We start from the raw sequence: 11,932 nt of genomic DNA on the forward strand, positions 1-11,932 counted from the left end.
GCTAGAGGTAGCAAGACATAGGATGCTGAAGGAACCCCACAGCGTAGGTTCTGGAATCAGGCTCCTCGTGCTCAAGTTCTGGTCTGTCACTTGTTAGCTGTGTAACCCTGGACAACTTCCGCCTCTGATGCCTCAGCTTCTCCACCTGTGAAGTGGGGATAATAGTAATAATATCACCTACCTCATAGGGATGTCATTCCCTCGCACTTAGTAAGTGCTAAACCGGCAAATGCTAGATATTATTACTGTATCAGGCAAGCCTTATTTAAACACTTAGCAAACTAACGTGTAAAAAATTACTGTTTTTGAGGTTTAAAATTTTTCCTGAGGTGCCGAGAGGCCAGGTTAGACATAGGTGTTGTAGTGTTTCACTTGATTCTCATGAAGCGGCTTACCGAGAGCCAGTGGGCTGAACCTCTGGCTCACAAGCCAGGAGAGGCAATGTCTAACTAGTTTGGCTTTCCTTTTTATTTTTTTATTTATTTTTTTATTTTTTTTTTTTAATTTTTTTTCAACATTTACTTATTTTTGGGACAGAGAGAGACAGAGCATGAACGGGGGAGGGGTAGAGAGAGAGGGAGACACAGAATCGGAAACAGGCTCCAGGCTCTAAGCCATCAGCCCAGAGCCCGACGCGGGGCTCGAACTCACGGACCGCGAGATCGTGACCTGGCTGAAGTCGGACGCTTAACCGACTGCGCCACCCAGGCGCCCCTTGGCTTTCCTTTTTAGAAAGCTACCTGTAGCCAGTATACCTGTTGAATCACAGATGTATTGAGACTAAGAGGGAACTGCTGAATTGCATTTAAATAATTCCCTAGTGAACCCTTGTTTTTCCAGATACAGAATAACTTTTTTTTTTAAGTTTATTTATTTATCTTGAAAGAGAGAGAAAGAAAGAGAGAGAGAAGAATATGAACGAGGGAGGAACAGAGAAAGAGGGAGAGAAAGAATCCCAAGCAGGCTCCACACTGTCTGCACCGAACCCAATGTGGGACTCGATCGCACGAACCATGCGATCATGACCTGAGTTGATTTATCAAGAGTTGGATGCCTAACCAACTGAGCCACTCAGGTGCCCCCGTTAGATACAGAATAGCTTTTGATGTCAGGTACATTTTATTTGGAATAAAGCGCTCTGAATCTCACCATCCCAAAGGGCTGGTAAGTCACAAGTGTTCGGTTATTGTCACTTGGGAAACCCATTGTTGCCAAATATATGAACACATTTAAATTGCTGTGAATATAAGAACTTAGTAAAGAGCAGCCTTCAGACTTTTCAGTAAGATCCAAATCTAATGTCAGAAGTTTCAAAGCTATAAGGAGTGAAAAATTTGTTACTGGTTCTATTCATTCAATAAAGAAGATAATATAATTTGTAGGAATATGTATTTCTTCTCTATGCTACTTAAAAAAGCTATTTAAATTTTGAATGGAAAATACCTATAAGCATTTTTATTTCTCCTGAATTGACCCCCATACATTAAAAAGTTGCTCACAGTTGATAACAAAAAGCTAGGGGCACCTGGGTGGCTCAGTCCGTTAAGCATCCCACTTCAGCTCAGGTCATGATCTCGCTGTTCCCGAGTTCGAACCCTGTGTTGGTCTCTGTGCGGACAGCTCAGAGCCTGGAGCTGCTTCAGATTCTGCGTATCCCTCTCTCTCTGCCCCTTCCTTGGTCGTGTTCTGTCTCTCTCTCTCTCAAAAATAAGTAAACATTAAAAAAATTTTATAATAAGAAATACATAGTTGATCCGCATTTCTTGTACAGAGCTAATAAAACTCTTGAAATTTCTTACGGGATGAGAACTATAAAATGTCTTTTGTTTTATGTTAATGAAGTGACTTTGAAAAGCCCCCAGGTAACCAAAGGATGGGGAGGGCTTTGCTAGGGAGGCAACTATCTGATTAGAGGGGTGGAACTCTTAGTACTCCCACTGCACCCCCCACCTCCAGAGAAGGGAGAGGGGCTGGAGGGCAACCAATGGTTAGTGATTTAATGCGCCATCCTTCCGTAATGAAGCCTCCCTAAAAACTCAAAAAGGGAGGGTTCGGAGAGCTTCCAGGTTTGTGAACCAGAACACTTCCACATGCCATTGTGCCGGGCCCCGTGCGTGTCCAGGATCCTAACTCTACAGAAACTCCTTTGTTCGGGGCCTTGGCCTATGTATCTCTTCATCTGGCTGTTGATTTATGTCCTTTAATATCCTTTGTAATAAACTGGTAATCTAGTGAATAAACTCACTTTCTAAGCCCTGTGAGCCAATCTAGAAAATTAGTTGAATCCACGGAGGGGTTTGTGGGAATCTCTGACTATAGCCAGTTGGTCAGAAGTACAGGTACCAATCTGGATTTGAAATTAGTATCTGAAGCAGAGGGCAGTCCGCTTGTGGGATTGAAGCCTTAACCTGTGGGATCTGATGCTATCATCAGGTAGGTAAAGGTAGGATTGAGTTGAATTGTAGGACACCCATCAGTTGTCTTGAACATTACTTTGTGGTGTGGGAGAAACCCTGCCTACACACACACACACACACACACACACACACACTGGAGTTGGTTGCAGAACCCTTGCAATGCATGAAAGACACAATGGTCAATGGGAAATGCCCAAACTTCCTAATACTCAAATAAATACAAACTAAAATAATGAGATTGCTTTTTGCTTTTCTGTTGGCGAAGATGAATGTTAACACTAGCAGTGATGATATAACTTATATTCAAAATGGAACTCTTCCGAGAGTGAAAGGGACACTGTAAATAATTACTCACATGCATTCAAAGAATAAACATAAGTAAACCGAGACCTCCAGGCCAGCTGGTTCACGTGGTTTCCCTGGTTAGCACTTGATGTTGAAGAGGGTGGAGGGGGATGGGCACTGTCACATCCCTGAGCGGAGCTGGTTCCTTGGTACAGTAGAGCATTTACTGTCTATCATTAGCTGAAAAAGCAAGTTATAAAATACCCCAGTTTTGTTTAAGAAATGATACACAACGTCTCTCGTTTTGTCGTGGGTTGAAGCTGATCACTTAACACTTCCTTGTATAAGCACCAAGCTCTTTGAGATTTTAGACCATGTCTTACCTTCTGTCACGCCTGCAGGTGGCCATATGTACACAGCTGGCGCTCAGTGGTTTCTTAACAGGTGTGATGCTAGCACATTCATCTGATCATTAAAATAGACGTCCGCAAATGAGCTAAACTCTAGTTCCAAACTATTATGAAAGAAGTTAAAAAATGATCCTGGGGCATCTGGGTAGCTCAGTTGGTTAAGTGTCCGACTCTTGGGTTTGGCTCAGGTCACGATCTCACTGTCCATGGGTTCAAGCCCTGCGTCAGGTTCCACACTGACAGCGCAGAGCCTGCTTGGGATTCTCTCTGTCTCCCTCTCTCTCTGCTCCTCCCCTGCTTGCTCACTCTCTCAAAATAAACTTTAGAAAAATGATTCTGTAATCCCACAATTTTGTAGTTGACACTGCGTCAAATTTTTTTAGTTAATAGTTCAGTGTAAGATTTCTGAGCTATATTGGGGCGCCTGGGTGGCACAGTCGGTTAAGTGTCCGACTTCAGCCAGGTCACGATCTCGCGGTCCGTGAGTTCGAGCCCCACGTCAGGCTCTGGGCTGATGGCTCAGAACCTGGAGCCTGTTTCCGATTCTGTGTCTCCCTCTCTCTCTGCCCCTCCCCCGTTCATGCTCTGTCTCTCTCTGTCCCAAAAATAAATAAACGTTGAAAAAAAAAATTAAAAAAAAAAAGATTTCTGAGCTATAAAATGTTGTAATTCAGATTGAGTTGCTGAGATTGTTATTAATAGTTGAGTCTTGAAATGCTTCATATCTGTTTCCTCCTCCATTTCTTTGATACAGTTTTTGTCCTCAGCTGACTACGTAGGGTTGTGTTTGTAGGCTTTGCCCTTTGGAAGTGAACTTAATTCTTGTGGTTTTTATCAGTTGACAAACAGTACTGGGTTTTATCTCATGGCTTAAACCTTTCTATGTGCATTAAGGCACCTGGTAAGAAAGGGGAGTCCTGGGCTCCAGTCCCCTCAATCCTGACTTTGTAGGTCATGGGTGCAGTCCAAAGAATTGGCAGTTTTTTTAAGTAGCATTTGAGTTGCTTCTAAAGAAGGTGCTGTGTATCATCCTGAGGAACGGCTGACTTAAAGAGACTTCACTGATTAGCTAGTGTACCATGGATCTATCCATTAGTCTGCATTAGCTTTTTATTAAATGTGGAGACTTTATTAAAATAGGAAGGCACTGGGGCACCTTGGTGGCTCAGTGTGTTAAGCATTCGACCCTTGGTTTCAGCTCAGGTCATGATCTCAAGGTTTGTGAGTTCGAGCCCCGCATTGGGCTCTGCACTGACAGTGTGGAGCCTGCTTGGGATTGTCTCTCTCCCCTTGTCTCTCTGCCCTCCCCCTGCTTGCACTCACTCTCTCTCTCTGTCTCTCTCAAAAGTAAATGAACGTTTAAAAAATAGGAAGGCATTAATATTAATTTATAAAATGTAACACACAATTTAGACCAGAGCAAGATTTAAAGGACTGCAAACACCAAGTACCTTCTGGTATCATCCATTTACCCGCACCGGCTAAGGTGCCCCTTGATGCAGGCAGTACTGCCTTCACATTTTCAGCAAAATGACCTGTGGGCGTATAACCACAGAGTGTTCAGGAGAGCCTAGTAGAAGGTAATCCTTTAATTAGGAAGTTAGAGGGGCGCCTGGGTGGCTCAGTCGGTTAGGCGTCCGACTTCAGCTCAGGTCACCATCTCGCGGTCCGTGAGTTCGAGCCCCACGTCGGGCTCTGGGCTGATGGCTCAGAGCCTGGAGCCTGCTTCGGATTCTGTGTCTCCCTCTCTCTCTGCCCCTCCCCCATTCATGCTCTGTCTCTCTCTGTCTCAAAAATAAATAAACGTTAAAAAAAAATTTAATTAGGAAGTTAGAGTCTCTAAGGGTCACAGATTACTGGTGAAAGATCACGTATGTGTTGCTGTAGGACTTTGAGTATGAATATTACTGTTCTAATCTTAGCTCTGTTTCTATAAACAACTTGCCCTCTCCATTTCATTGAAATGCGTTCTAGGAAAGTCTTAATCCAGCTCTGCGATGCCGGAGCCTTGTATCTACTCATGTCGTGCCATGTTCCACGTGCACTTTTGATGTTCTCAGGGTCTGAGCCTCTGCGGGTTCCTGTGTAGCTACGATGAACTAGAAGAGCCGCACTCTCCCTAGAGAGTGGCCAGGCCAGGTTTCCAGTTTCTGCGTTTCCTGTCTGTTGCCCCCCACACAGGTGGGGAACAGGAAGTGAAGGAACCGGAAGATCTCAGTGACGCTGTGGCTGTTCCCGTGGGGACTGGTGTGCCAGTGCAGCGTGGGGGTGAGTGGGTGGGCTTCCACGTCTGGCTGCATGGCATACAACTGCTACCTCACCATTCTTAATTGTGTGGCTGTGGGCAAGTTATTGAACTTGGAAGACTCCGTTTCTTCCTGTGAAAATGGGGATCGTCCTTGACTCATGGAGTCATTGGAAAGATTGAGTTAACAATTCTAGAATACCAAGCGTGGCAGTGCCTGGCACATGGAAAACACTCTGTAAATGTCAGCTACTGTTATTATTAATCAGATTGTGTTTTCCTTCCTTAACTCCCTGTCCTTGGAGGTCTTAGTGTTCAGTGTCCATGTTTTTTAAAACATGTTTCTATTTTTTAAAGGGACCAGCTATTGTTTTTCTGGAGAGTCCTTTTTTAACAAGGTACATGTACGTCCTAATTGAAGATGTGCTGTATTGTGGCTTCCGTGGAACCATAATATAATAATGGAATTAGGGCTTTATCTTTATAATTAGAATGACCTCTTCCTTCTTTCCAGATAAACCTTTTCTGATCTCTCTCCATCAGGCTTGTTTTATGAGGGGAAATGGTCACGCTTGGGATTTCCCAATCGTCTTTTCATTGTAAGGAAGTTTTGCTGAACTTCTTTCAGCTTGAGCACTCGTATGTGAGACAGTAATCACCAAATTATCCCCAGAGAGAGGAAAGTCTGGCTTGTTACTGTGGTCGGGTCCCCTGGTGATGGGAACGGAGAATAATGGGTGGGCGGAGGGTTTTCTCACAGTCCACCCATGGTGTCTGACCGCTGTGAGACCTCAAGGAAGGCACCTTTTAATGTTAATGTGCTGTGTTGGAGAAATAGCACTTAAAAGTATGTGTTTGTTTCTCCACACGAATGTATTCACGACTGGAGGATGCCGGTGAGAAGAAATTTAGCAATGTGGAAATGCGCCCATGACACAGCCCCACACGTGAGTTCACAGCTGGAAATGTACAAGCCCTAGAGGGGGTGGTGTCTTCTTTGCCCGAGATGGTCATTCTGATAGAAGAGGTCTTTACCTGGAAATGGAGAGCCTCTGTACTGGTGGAGTGCCGTCTTTTGATAAACACGTGTTTTTGAAGAGGGAGAGCCCAGAAGCGCGTATCAGTGCCGGGTAGCTTTAATAGAGTTTTTAGAAAGGTTAACTTTCCTTTTCCGGTTTAGTGTCGGCTACTAGTAGTGAGGACGTTAAGCAGCAAATTGTATCTTTCGCTTCCTCTCTCAGACTGCATCTAGTACAATTTTAACCAGCCACAAAATGCAGCCGTTGAAGCCAGCATGATAGTTTAGGGCAGTTGGATGACGGTAACGATCATACTAGCTAGTCTTGGGGAGCGTACTGACTGCTGGCCCTGTGTTAAGCATCGTGTGCTTTTGCAAAACCACCAACAGCCCTTTGAGGAAATGCTCCAGAGCGGCCCAGGGTTCCCCAGGTAGTCACAGGGGGCTGGATTAGAGTCTAGGGGTCTGGATTCAAATCCAGGCCTCCGGCTCCAGATCCTGCCTTAGCCCAGCCCTCAGTCGTGCCCACTGTTTGTTCACAGTCAGTGACATCGTACAAAGAATTCTAAGTTGGAAGTTTTCCTATATTGGATCGAAAACGCTTACTGTGATGAAACGTTGCATTCCAGGCCCTTGCATTCCTTGCCCTTGACCTCCTTGTTTCCCTTGATGCAAAAAAATTTAGGTCTAAGGGAGCAGAAGATAAAAGGAGGAGACATAAAAATAGTTGACTCCCTATATTGTAGACAATAGCCTAGTTTCGAAATTTCGCTCCTACTTTTTACTGTTTTATCTTTTAGGACCATTTTTCTATTTCTCTATCTTTGCCTTTTCTACCTTTTCCCTTGCTAACATCTTTCATATTCATCAACTCTCAAATGCAAGTGTTCCCACGCTTGTCTTTGTTCAGTGCTACGGTACAGATCCATGGTTTGGCCGTGCTAGGCTATAGCTATGCAGGGCAGGGAATTCTTGTTTTCATGTATAATCAAAAACTCCAGATGTGCCTGGGTGGCTCAGTCGGTTAAGCGTCTGCCTCTTGATTTTAGCTCAGGTCAGGATGTCATGGTTGGTTGTATGATTGAGCCCCGCGTCCTGCTCTGCCCTGAGTGTGGAGCCTGCTTAAGATTCTCTCTCTCTCTCTCTGCCCCTCCCTCCCTTCTCAAACAATAAATAAAATAAAACATAAGAAAAAAAGGCAGGGGCGCCGGGGTGGCTCGGTCAGTTGAGCGCCTGACTTCGTCTCAGGTCATGATCTCGTGGTCTGTGAGTTTGAGCCCCACATGGGCTCACTGCTGTCAGTGTGTAGCCTGCTTCAGATCCTCTGTCCCCTTCTCTCTCTGTCCTACCCCGCTCATGCTCTCTCTCTCAAAAATAAATAAAACACTAAAAAAACCCCAAACCCTCTAGGGGACAGTGTTTTACTTCCTTTTTAGCTAAGGAGAGAAGGATCCTTTACCCAAATCTTTTCATTTGGGCAATCTCTCTCTCTTTTTCTTTCTCTTCTTCTTCTTCTTCCTCTCTCTCTCTCTCTCTCTCTCTTTCTCATAATTATTATGAATACTGTATATGACATTATTACAGAAGAGGATAATATGGATACTGTTAGATCTTGAAGAAGGAGCTATAAGTACAAAGTAACATTTAAATTAAGATGCCTCTTGAGTTTTATTCTTCCTATTTCTGCAAGTTGGTTTCATCTGGGTGGTTTTTGTTTGTTTGTTTGTTTTTTGTTTTTTTGGTGTTTGCAGGCAGAAGGGAGAATGCTTCATTCCCTAACCTGTTATACGTCGGCCTATGTGATATGTGTGTTTCAACACACACAGGCAGAAGTAGAATCTCAGTCATGTCCTAAGTTTTCCCAGCCTGCAAAACCGGAACGTACACGGGCATGTAACTGTCTGTCACTTGGAGATGTTTGTAAAAACAACAACAGAAAACAGCCTTGAAAAATAGAAAACTGTTTTACAAGTTTATCAGGGGCTTCATCTGTAATATAAATGTAGACATTGACACGGACGGACCAGTTGTTAGAACTTAAAGACACAATGCAGCCCTCGAGTTACAATGAACACCTAGGATTGGGCCCTTTCATTGTGTTCTTATTTGCCCAGTGAAATCCCAGCCAAGATGCCTTGTGTGCCCAGTAGAGACCCAGAGTTAACTCTGTCTGGTGCCGCTTGGGAAAGACACCTTATCTGATACATAGAAGTTTCGTTGTGACTGAACACATTCGTCCTACTGCTCATACTTGGCAGAATGTGGCCGAGGAGTTAAAGAGCACGGTCCTGAGAAGAAGTGATACACGACTTGGGGGAGAATGCCCGACCAGTCCTTCACTGTAGAAACTCCTGTTGAAACAGACTGGTACCCTTAGTCTACTGTGGTTCTCAAATTCTCTTCTTTCTTGGTTTATAAAACCTCGATAATGAGGTCCTTTTGAAATTGTGGTACTTACATTTCTTTAGACTGAATTCTAGAAGAAATGTAATAATGGTCCCGGGAAGGAACACAGTGGGGTGGGGTGGGATGGGGTCAGGATTGATTACAATTCCTCTGTGTTTTTAAATATCCACACAGGTTAATATGTGATAGGATGTTTACCTTCCGGAAAGCCTTACCTTTTTGTTTTCTCTTGCAGGGGTGACTTCATTTGAAGAGTTTTAAGACACTGAGGACTTACAAGATAAGAAATTGCTTGGGGAGGTTTTTAAAATTTCTATAAAGTTTCTATTGTGGAGTCTGCAGGCACGTGGATAGAAGCTCCAAGGCAATATTGTGCTGTGCTGGATACAGAATTCAGTTTGCTTTGAATCAAGTTTTGGGTTTAAAAGTCTGATGGAAAATGTATTGCGTTTCCAGTGAAGAAAAGAGCTCATTTAAGAACTTTCCCAGCCACCATACCTCCCCATCTCCCATTACTGGCCTTGGTGTACATTTTGCAGTTTTTCCTGTATGATCACTGTGTGTAGGGGAACTATTCGTGTGCAATCGAGCCGATGCTTGGGGGTGTTTCCGTGTGTGTGTGTGTGTGTGTGTGCATGTGCGCATGCACACATGCACATCTGCACACGCACACTCTTGTCGCCACCTGTGGATCTCATTTTGCAACTGGTTACAAGAAGATCCTCTGAGAGCTTCACTGTTACAAGAGATACAGATGAGGCTTTGGTGTGAAAGGTCCTTGCAGATCATCTGGCCTCGTCCTGAGAAACTGGCCCCCCGAGACATCATGGAGTCAGATGGCACCAGATGCCAGACTTTGGATTCCTGGACCAAGGACTCCGCATTGACTCCTGCCACCACCGTGCCACTCCCAGGTCACTTACAAAATATTGAGGGCGTTTTTGTTTTTTTTTTTTTTAACTTGCACTAAGCAATTCTTATTTAGTCCGTCGAATAAAGGGGGGAAATAGCTTAAAGTGTCTAAAAAGAAAACACAAAAATGCTTGTTTTGACAACCTGGGGACAAAATAACACAAAAACCCCCGACTTCTGAGGCAGGATGGGCCCGTACCTTCCTCTGGCATGTTTTCCTTGGGCTTTTCCTATTTTCCGTCTTTTAACCAATGCGCGTTATTTAAAAGACTCTTAATGGTTGCATTTCCCCCGTAAGCCTGGAAAACCTCACTTTTATTTATTATTATTATTATTTTTAGCTTTGTAGTTTATGAAACACCTGAAAGAACCGGGGCGGAGTTAGTAGCACATTTATGATAGGCGTGGGCCTGGGGCCAGGAGCCCGGAGACCTGTCGTCAGTGTGGGTGTGATGGATGCCCCGGGGCACTTCTTTCATCTCAGCGAGAAAGCATCTTTCTCACTTCACTCCCAAGAGGAGGATTTCCATAAAAATGTAGTGTAAACTATTCCCCATAAATATGCTCATTCCATTTTGTTTCTGGCATCGAAATGAAAAATTCCCAACCTTTGAAATGAATGGTAGGTTCGATTTCATGTGATTTTTTTTTTTTTTAACTGACAACTAATACGAGCTGTGTGTGCATATGTAACACACAGTGGACTAGAGGAGGTCAGTATGGAAAAAAGATTCCACTGAGGTCCAGCAAGGAGCGATATAGGAATTCTGGGGGTGTGTATTAGTGTAAATACTCTAGGTGCGGTCTAGACCGATAGTTTTAGTTTTTAAAAATAAAGCACCGTTTTTGGCTTTAAAAATATCACGCCCTCAAGTGGTGAGGAATAAAATGTAAGATATTCTTCAGCTTTAATTATTTTTAAATTTTCAGGTCAGAGCACTTTTTTTATAGCAATACAACAGGCAAGAGAATACTCAAACATATTTAAAATTGTGTTTATACCAAGAGTACGTTTTAAATATTTTCTAATACTTGAGCAGTTTTTGTCTGGCCGGCTTCCAAATATGCCAAAAGTTACGCATTCAATGTGTTAACACATAAGCTTTTTACTAATAATTCTTAAGTGTTCCCAATGCAACTGATGTTTACAGGGCTTGTGTTTTTCTTCCTTCTTTAGAAGGATCGGGGTCCACAACAAACTTACTGTATAAAACACTAACGATGGGCTAACTTCTGGTGTAACGCGTGAGTTGGCTACGACCTTGATGTAAAAATTTGTAAAGGAAATTTTGCACCATTTTGAGTGTCAGATGTATTTTTAACTGCCTGGTTTGTACTTTTACGACTTTTGTACTACCAAAACAGAGTTAAAAATAAAAACGTTGAACACATTGTGTGGTGTTTGAACGATTGAGCTGTCGGTGCCCCGGGGGCCCTGAAAATGTGACAGGAGCGGTAAGGCTCGGGTGGCGCTTGGCTAGCGCCGTGCCCGATTTCTTGGGTCCGAATCGACCCGTGATGATTTGCCTGACTCTCCCCGCTGGATTTCAACCCCTGCTTCTCCCCAGCAACAGTCCTCCCCAACCCTTGATTATTTTTAAGATGTAGAGATCACTCTGAATATATACAAGAGTTGCAGTGTCGGTGCAAAGAGTTTCTGTGTGCTCTTCACCCCGTTCCCCTCCATGTCAGCATCTTACGTCACTGGAGACCAGTGATCCAGACTAAGACATTAACGCGGGTACAATGCTACTGGTGAAGCCACACCAGTCGTTCCAATAGTGTCCTGGGATCACTCACTGCCTTTGGTCGTCTGGTCTCCTCTGAGCTGTGATCGTCCCTCATTTCTTTTCTTGGGATTTATGATCTTGATGCTTTACTCTGTACCATTCTGTTATTTTGCAGGATGCCCTTCAGTGTAAGTTGGCCAGTTGTTTCTCCTGACTGGATGGAGGGTCCGTGTTCCGGGAAGGATCCGATGTGCCTTTCCCACTGCATCACAGCAGGGGGGCGTGATGTCCGTACAGATTACTAGTGATGTTAACTTCCATCCTTTGGTCAAGGCGACGGCCATCAGCTTTCACTTTGGTAAAGTCACCATTTTTTCCCTGTCGCAATTAACATTTGAGAGGAGAGCCTTTGAGCTGAGGCAGGTATCCTATTTCCACTTAAGGTTTCACCCATTAGTTCTACCATCTGTATTAGTTTCTTAGGGCTCGTGTAACAAATTGCCACAAAC

At 43.9% G+C, this 11,932-nt stretch overlaps 1 protein-coding gene across 1 annotated transcript in view; it reads left to right on the top strand.

Annotated features, from left to right (window-relative positions):
• The window catches only part of RELL1 (RELT like 1), a 69,369-nt gene extending 58,284 nt beyond the window's left edge, over positions 1 to 11,085 (top strand). The window contains exon 7 of the mRNA XM_040486005.1: positions 9,017 to 11,085. The gene's annotated coding sequence lies outside the window, so the exon portion shown is untranslated. The remainder of the gene's footprint in view (positions 1 to 9,016) is intronic.
• The last annotated feature ends 847 nt before the right edge of the window (positions 11,086 to 11,932 follow it).

This window comes from Herpailurus yagouaroundi, unplaced genomic scaffold (genome assembly GCF_014898765.1).
Source record: "Herpailurus yagouaroundi ecotype Mexico unplaced genomic scaffold, PumYag 28, whole genome shotgun sequence".
Lineage (NCBI taxonomy): Eukaryota > Metazoa > Chordata > Mammalia > Carnivora > Felidae > Herpailurus > Herpailurus yagouaroundi.